The sequence below is a fragment of the Myotis daubentonii genome, chromosome 12, assembly GCF_963259705.1.
Source record: "Myotis daubentonii chromosome 12, mMyoDau2.1, whole genome shotgun sequence".
Taxonomy (NCBI): Eukaryota; Metazoa; Chordata; class Mammalia; order Chiroptera; family Vespertilionidae; genus Myotis; species Myotis daubentonii.
In genome coordinates this window covers 27,057,008-27,066,053 of record NC_081851.1, presented here as the reverse complement: position 1 = coordinate 27,066,053, position 9,046 = coordinate 27,057,008, and the positions used below count along the sequence as shown (strand labels likewise).

Sequence of the window (9,046 nt, the reverse complement as noted above, 5' to 3'; positions counted from 1 at the left end):
ATGGCCAATAGATATTTGAAAAGATGCTCAACATCACTAATCTTCAGAGAAATGAAAACCACAATGAGATATCATCTCAAATCTATCAGAATGGCTGTCATCTATAAATCAACAAACAAGTATTGGTGAGGATGTGGAGAAATGGGAACCCTTGTGCACTGTTGGTGGGATTGCAAATTGGTGCAGCCATTATGAACAACAATATGGGGGTTCCTCAAAAAATTGAAAATAGAACTAACTTATGACATAGCAATTCCAATTCTGGGTATTTATCTGAAGAAATCCAAAACACGAATTCAAGAAAATGTATGAACCCCTATGCTCACTGCAGCATTATTTACAGTAGTCAAGATATGAAAGCAACCCAAGTGCCCATCAATAGATGAGTGGACAAAAAATGGTGATATATATATATATAATGAAATATTTACTGGACTATAAAAAAAGAATGAAATCTTAACTATTTGCAACGGTATGGAATGACCTAGAGATAAAATAAGTCAGTCAGAGAAAGACAAATACCATATGATTTCACTTATATGTGGAATCTAAGGAACCAAATAAATGAACAAAAAAAATTAAAGCAGACTCATAGATACAAAGAGCAGACTGGTGGTTGCCAGAAGGGAAGGCTTGTGGGGACTGGTTGAAGGGGGCGAGCTAAATCTTGACCTGGCTCTGACCACAGACCTTTCTCTTCCTCTGCCTGAATGTGCTGACCTCAAGTTTCCCCAAATCTGGCATAATTGGGGGATGTGTAAAGTGCCCCTCATTGTGCTCCCTCTTTCCTTTTCCCTACCCTTAAAGCACCCCCTGGCTGCCCCTTCTTTCCACTACCCCTGTCCTCCCCTCTGCCCTTATCCTAACTCACTCTCCCCTGCCAATTGCTCTCAGAACTCAGATTGTGTGGAGAAGAGAAACTAATTCACATCAAGTTGCTAATAGGGACTGATGATGAATCCTGTTTTATTGCTGCCAAGAGATATTTATGTCAATGGGAAAATGGACTTAAGTTAAATAAATGAAGATATATCCCATTATATTATGGGATCCTTTCAGATGTTCCTGCAACCTCCCATCTCCACACTTTCTTATCAGATTTTTTTATCTATATGCCCTGAGTCAGTGGCAAGTGTTACCTCCTGGGAAGAATTACCCAGAATACAAAGAAAGAGTCTCACAATCCTTTTGAGCTTCTAAAAATAATTTGAAGAATTTTAGCAAAGACTTAAAAGATATGGGTTTTTATTTGAAAACTTATTGAGGTTTTGGGGGTTTTTTGTTGTTGTTGTTGCAAGTCTAAGCTGTAAAGAATACAGAGCATGAAACGTTAGCTTCTTCAAATAAAAATGAGAATATATGAAATGCCAGGGTCCCCTGCTATCTAGACTAAATTGTCTGGGGGAGAATTAAAGTCAAAGTAAAGAAAGTAGGTGTAAACTTTCTGGTGGCTCTCTCAGTCCTCCAGGGACCTGGGGGAGGGAAAGCAAAAGGGAGGGAGGGGACAGAGTACCAGACAAAACTGAGGAATTTAATAACAAAGGACCCCAATGCCTTATGTCTTAGGGAAGTAAGAATGGTTCCCAGCCCAATCATGGTAGAACAGAAATTGAGTAGAGCTTACAGTACAAAGGTTTGTTTTTGGTTTGTTTTTGTTTTATTGGCAGAAATGGGACTTAAAACAGAGCATCCCCCACAACCAAAAAAAATGTGAACAGTTCCTCAGAGAGTCTTGAAATTGGTTGCAAGGACCTATAAACCTGAGAGACAAACAGATTGTAAATACAGGGATGGGCAAAGTAGGTTTGCAGTTGTAAATACACGAAACACAGAGTTTATTCTTGTTTTATTATAATCATAACCTGCATGTCTTTTTCCATATGAACAACTGTAAACTTATGTTCGCCCACTCCTGTATGTGTAACTATAGCCACATGGCAGGGAGTGAATACAGACATTTCAGTGGATATTGGTAGGAACAGAGACCAGTGACTAAGAACCATTAAAGATGATATACATCTCATCCCAGGTCATAATAGCTAAGATCCAGATGACCCTTCCAACATCTGGACCCCTCATAACCTCCTTCTCTTTCACCCACATCAGCATTCAGAATCTAGAGAAAAAAAGGGGACTTTCTGAATTGAGTTTATATCTAAAACAACCCAGAAAATCTGGATTAAATAGGCGGAATGTGGGCTTGAATTAGAAGACAGGCTGTTATATTAAAAAATAACAGAAGTCGCATTTATACTCCACTTCTGAGCTTATGGTCAGAACCATATAGAACATTATGCTACCTGGGGAAGCATGGAGAATAGAGACACTGGGTAGATATTAAGGACCTTCTTGGTGTATTTCAGTGCTCATCTAAACAGCGTACAGTCCCTGCGTGCTTGGCTGGTCCAGTCTCCGCATCTATCTGAGATCAGCAGGTTTATCCCACAGAGTCAGGGTTGAGGCATCTGCCACACATTGTCACTCATGCAACCAGGTCAGTGCAATAAAACCCTAACTAACCGGAGCCCTGGAGGAATAGAAGTTTCTTGTAGATAGCTTTCTGGTCAACTGAGTGTTATCCTGAATCCCAATAGCTTTTGTGGAAATTATCCTGACCAGTGACTAAGAACCGTTATCAGGGTCATCATTCTAATCATTGTCCATGCCTCTCTTCTTTCTCCTCCATATCCTTTCTTCTCCATGCCAAGCTATCTGAGGCTCCTTCAACTTTTCTGTGTTTGACAAGATTCCAAGGCCACTCTTCTGTAAAAGTTTCTGGTTTGGGTACATCTCTTGAAAGAATCATCTGGAAGCAGAGTACAAATTCCCAGTGTTAGCTTATGTGAAGAGATTAGGTCTGGACAATCACTGAACATTCTATTCCTATTAATCCCATCCATGATCTCAGGAGACTTTTCGTGAATACATCATGTTGTTGTTCGAATCCCCTAAAACAGGAACTCATAACACTCAATTAATGGATGGGCTTCCAGGATATCTTGAATGTGGTATATTAAAAAAAATTGTATGTGTGCTTATCTGTGTGTATATATCTATGTGTATATGTGTGCTTCATCAAATGCTGAAGGGGTTCATGACCCCAAAAAATAAAAATTGTGGCCTGAAGTGTCTTTTCCAAATGCTACTTCTAAGGTCAGATCTCTAACCTCCACCCCTCCCATATACTTCTTAAAGATTTTTTTCAGAAGCTGAGAGAGTTGTGCATTGGAAGTTGAGGGACAATAGGAAAAAAATAAGGTCAAGACATATCTATTTCTCATTCAGTCTTGCCATCTCTCTCAGGCATCAACCATCCATATAATAGATGAACATTTTCTATATCTTCACGCATGTTATAAAGACAATTTTAGGATAGAGCACTTTAGCCTACCATGAGGTACTTAGTTCCTAGTAGAGATCAAATTTATGGCATCCGACCTATTTTTAAACTACCAAATTGTGGTCATCACAATCCATATGTTGGTATCTTATATAAAAATATACAAAGTCTCTCCATGTGCCTTACTGAAGCCCAAATACATTAAATCTATGACATTCCTGCAAGCTCTCTCAGCTTAGAATTTAGAAACTAACTATAACAATCCTTTTATTCTACAGACAGGAATAATAGGGTCCAAATATAGGTTAACTGTTATAGATTAAATTCAGCTGTTGAAATCCTACCCTTCAAGGTGATGGTATTAGGAGGTGGGACCTTTGGGAGGTAATTAGGTCATGCGGGCACAGTTTCATGAGTAATGTCCTTATAAAAGAGACTCCAGAGAGCTCCCTAGTCTCTTCTGTATGTGAGAAGTCAGCAGACTGCAACCTGGAAGAGGTCTCTCACCAGAACCCAGACATGCTGGCACCCTAATCTCAGATTCTAGCCTCCAGAACTATGAGAAATAAAATGTCTGTTGTTTAAGAACCACACAGCCTATGGTATTTTGTTATAGCAGCCTGAATTAACTGAAACAGTAGCTAAAGCTACACAAGTAATGGTGGGGGTGGCCTAGGGCCTTCATCTCTTGATAGTCAGACCACAGCTCTGTGCTCTACTCCAAAGAGACCCACTGGCCATGATTCTCTCTCTTATTGGCACATTGATCCCTAGATTATCCTTATGTCATTTCTAGCATATAGCTTGGACTCTCAAACCAGACATCAGCATTCCTGGGGATTGGAGGAGGGTCTCAGCTGGTTTGTATTTCTCTCTCAGCAAAGACTGCAATGATTGTGAGAATGTGGAAATACGGACTTTTTACCAGAAAAGCAGGGTCTACCTTGCTACCAAGGATAAGCTGGATCTTGTGATTTTCAAAAAGAAGGACAAAATTCCTCTCTGGCTTCCTTCCTGGAATGTCATCGCAGCCCGAATTGCGCAGCCCATAAGTGACAGCAAATGACAGGCTTGAGAAACTGAGCTGGCATTGCAGCGACCAGGGGGGCATCATGAGGATCCAGTGTTGAGAACCCTTCACCTCGCTCCTATTGATAGAGGCATTAGCATGTAGAATGGTACTCAGAGGCATAAGGGATGGAATCATTAGTGCTGATGTCACTTCATTAGGCTGACAAGCCAGAACTGGGGCAGGAGACAAGGGGGCAGGGGTAGCAGACAGGCATTATATTAAAGCAGAGGAAATAAGCACAAAGCTGGGCTGGGACCACCTATGCTCTTGACATTCACAACTACAACAGAGTCTCAGAATAGTAGTCATTGCACGCTCTCTTTCACTTCCATCTCTGTATTATCTGAGCTCTAAGAGTTGGGACCCTCCTGCACTGAGCTTCCAGGAACAGGCCCTAGGAAATTGTACAAGAATGATGCCAGATTAATAAGGACTGGCCCTAGGACATTGGAATTATGACTTTTAGACAAAGGGGAAAGTGATGGCTGCCTGACCCACAGAAGATTCCACTAAAGGGGTGCCCTAGAAAGGCAGAGAGCACACTAGAATTAAGAAAGAGCTGATCTATGTGGGACCTAATACAGCCCAGTGGTAGGAGGGTAGTTTGGGTACTGTCACAGGGCTCATGCTCCCTTGAAAATTTGTTTTAAGTTTCGTAAAAGAAGGGATAATAACATTAAAAGTACAAGACTTAAGATCTTCCATTACTTGGATATCAGATCACACCATGTTGGCTAAAGATGTGCAATCCCTTGAGGGGCTCCTTTCCAACTTGAGGAGCAGTGAAGTCCTGGAGATGTGAACAGAATCTTCTGCTGAATGAAATTGCTAACAATGATAGAAAAAAATGAGAAATGTCACCAGTCTTTCACAGTTCCTTCCTACCCCAAGTCACCAGCCTATCCCCAACCCCCACACCACGCCCCATGAAAGACTCCACCTTCCACAGATCATGGGCTCAAAGATGTCTCCTGGCTCTTTTCCCTGTTGGATCTCCTTCGTCAGCATGATCTAGGTTTTGCTTCCTACCCAGTCTCTAAAACTTTCCACTGGGTGTGACACTATGTCTGAGATGCTGTCGGTGGTTCCTCTTTCTTCTACAGCCCATAGCTGTCACCCAATCTGCCCCACTGCAAGTTCAGGCTGAACCCCCAAGACTCTTGTTAACCCAGGAGGGCCATTCAGACAGGGGCAGGAAAACTATAGTAGTCACCAAGGCCCAGTGAACTACCATTGAGGAATGAGTGAGCCACTGGAAACCCAAGACAGACAGTCTTGAAAATCAAATGGTGCAGATTATCAGAGTCAAAAGCCATTGTCGCCATCAACCAAGCCCAGGGCTAGCTCAAGCATGGCTGAGGCCCGGGAAAACGAGCATCACACACAAAAGCATGGAGTGGTCATCATGTGGGATAATCCCATCTGTCCAATCAGGGTTTCAGTTCCCTGAACACACAGTCCCAACCTCTAAGATGGGCTTCTACACACTCAATATGTCTGATCTGATATGTGTACCTGCTTAGTTAAACCAATTCCATAATTTAAATAAATGAATGACTTGGAGTTATGTATTCCAAGTAATTAGAAGTTTGACTGACTTTATTTTCAATTCTTAATTTGATGCCAGACATGAGTAGACAAAAGTAACATTGCAAAGAATAAGCAGGGCACTTATCAATCAGAAAAGTCACAGTGAATCAATAAAAATGTGTCCTGGCTGACACACTGCTCTGGTGTCCTGTACCAGTTAAATCCATCCTAAGTATGGACTCTACAGAAAATATTTTTTATGGAATAATAAGTGTGTAGTTAGGAGCTATCAAAAGTATTTATAACAGACATATGCCAAGACTTAATAATAATTTAATAATTTTTTCTGTCATCATAACAATTGCCATAATTATTGTAATAGGTATGAATTAGTGAATCAGTTGTAACTGAAATGGCTATGGATTCCTGAATTTAAAGTGTCTTCTTTGTAGTGGACCCATAAGGAAAAACTATTTGAAATATAAAACTGTGGGTGAGTATTCAAAAGGTCTGATCTGTGTGCCATAAGGGAAAAGAACATTCCTAATTTTAAATATGGAACTAAATATAATCAGTTTTATATTCTGAGGGGATTGGCAAAATTCACGAGAGAGGAGGGGAAGTTTGCCCTTTCGTTTGGTATTTCAGTGTGAAAATGAGGTCCCAAGGTTGTGCTGGAAAGAATGGTTGAGACAGAGAGAAGATAAACTACCTTGAGTAATAAAGAAATAGAATTTGAGCTTTCTTTTGAACAACCTATAGGTAGAGGTGGGGGCTCTGAGTTCAATAATGAACAAGGTGGAGAAACTGTCTTTGAGAAGAAAACTCCAAATACCTACTCAGTAGATGGCTGGGGCCTCAGGTAAGACATGATCAGGGAGAGAGTTTTTTCAGTGGTAGTCAATTTGGAGAAGAGTTTCAAGATTTTTAGCATTCTTCTTGGTAGTCCCAAGATTTCATTCTGAGAGTGCTAACATCACATGGGCGGTGTTAAGGGGAATTGAAAGATGGGACATGTGGTGTCTTCGCGGTGCAGGTGCAACCTGCACACATCCATGCCCCACACATGCTCTGTGTCTGGGGACACCACAAGGGTAGCAGGGTCTTACTGAGGGGACTGTAGCCCCCAAGGGCCATGTCACGTCATTGGTGATCAAGACCTGAAATTAAAGTAGTAGATCAATTCAGGATCAAGAAGTCCACTGTTCCCCAAATATGCTCAGAGATGGAGAATGGATTGAAAATAGTAAATTCTGCTCTTATGTGGGCTGGGGCCTGGCATGAGGGGACACCCATGGCATACATGCCTGTGAGAGAGAATGAGAGCTTGCAGGTACCACATGGTAGACAGTAGCCCAACCACCAAGTAAAAGTGGAATATGACAAACGGAGGATGTCAAGTGCTTGTCAAAAAACATTTTTTCACTCTCCTGAGAGGTTTTTGCAGAATTCAATCACACCTAAAAACGGAAGCAAAGGAAGCATTGAAAAAAAGATGTGCTGCATCCACATGATAAGATATCGGGGCTTTTCAGGAAGACTAGAAATCCTAGGTTCCTCGAATGCCAATGTGGACAGCAGGCCACCGAAACAGAGGACAACACTGTGGTAAGCATCCCTCACCAGCTGTGCACTGGTGGGAAAAGTGTTTCACAGCCTTGGACTAAAGGAAAACAGACAGAAAAGTGATACACCACTGAGCATCATGTCAAAACTGCAGCCACAGCTGCCTCAAGCTCTCTGTCAAGCGCCAGACCGCATCCTGGAACCTTGCTGTGCAACCAGCAAATAAAATAAGATAAAATTGGGAACTATATTTTCAACGAGAGAGAGAGACAGAGAAGGAGAGGAGGAGGAGAGAGAGAGAGAGAGAGAGAGAGAGAGAGAGAGAGAGAGAGAGAGAGAGACTCTTGTCACAGCCCCAGCCTTCTTGCTTCAGCACCACATTAAGAGGTTGTTTTAAACACTGAAATCGGCTCTGGCCCGTGTGGCTCAGTTGGTTGAGTGTTGTCCCAGCCGATAGATGATGTTTCTCTCACTCTCCTTCTTTCTCTAAAAAAATCAATAAAAACATGTATTTCAAAAAATGAAATTTTTAAAATAAACTATGTATCACCTAATTGTCTTCTTTAACCATTTGTAACAACACACACACTCACACACAGGAGAGCAGGTGAACAGTGATGGAATATAAAAAGGAAGACAGTGAGTATAGGTTACGTTTTTTAGAAGCTTGGCCAGAGGGAGAGAAAGAGAAAATTCAGGGTCAAAGGAGGGTTTGGCGGGGTGAGGAAAGGGCCGTGTCTAAGTGTCCGAGGTGCCTCACAGTCTGAGCACCTTCACAGTTACAAGGAAAGCAAGACACGCCCTTCAGAGTGTCAGCCCGATTCTCCCGCGACCTTTCTTGCTTGGCGTCTTAGGTTTTTACCTTCATGAAGACCCGTTGTGACAGGTAGTCCTTCTTCTGCGAGCAGAAAATGTTGGCAGGCAGAAGAGACGAGGACATCAAAAAACAAACAGAAGGTCAGACTTATTCCAGTCCACACATTTCTGTGGAGATCATGTGCTTTTTCCAGTCTGGGTCTTGCAAAAAGGCCGTCATGCCACCAGCAATCCTGTTATCGCTGGGGAGGGCTGAAGGTTGGAGAAAACGTTCAATTAAAACCCTGTCTTCCTCTGCCGGGTAATGGGTTTGACATTTGCAGAAGGTTTGCAGGCAGCAGTGACTGTCATTGCACACCCCACAAATCAGGGAAGGGTATATATATATATATATATTAATTTCAGAGAGGAAGGGAGAGGGATACAGAAAGATAGAAACATCAGTGATGAGAGAGAATCATTGACCGGCTGCCTCCAGCACGCCCCCTCCTGGGAATAGAGTCTGAAACCCAGGCATGTGCCCTTGACCAGAATCAAACCTGGGACCCGTCAGCCCACAGACTATGCTCTATCACTGAGCCAAACCGGCGAGGGCTCGGGGAAGGGTTTTAGTTGCCAGCTGAGAAAACACCAGACGAAGGGCTCAGGCAGCCGGGCGTGTTCACGTTGCGGCCCCGTCTCCTCCTAACGCCCACCCTGTCTCCTCGGACCCTCCCCGGCGA

The 9,046-nt window shown here is 42.5% G+C and overlaps 1 long non-coding RNA gene across 1 annotated transcript; it reads right to left on the bottom strand.

Annotated features, from left to right (window-relative positions):
- Window positions 1-1,691: 1,691 nt before the first annotated feature.
- On the bottom strand, window positions 1,692-8,674 carry LOC132213793 (uncharacterized). Its single transcript, XR_009448064.1, has 3 exons — window positions 8,371-8,674; window positions 5,121-5,240; window positions 1,692-2,806 (listed from the first exon to the last, which is right to left on the bottom strand). It is a non-coding gene; the product is annotated as an uncharacterized LOC132213793 (long non-coding RNA).
- Window positions 8,675-9,046: the final 372 nt, after the last annotated feature.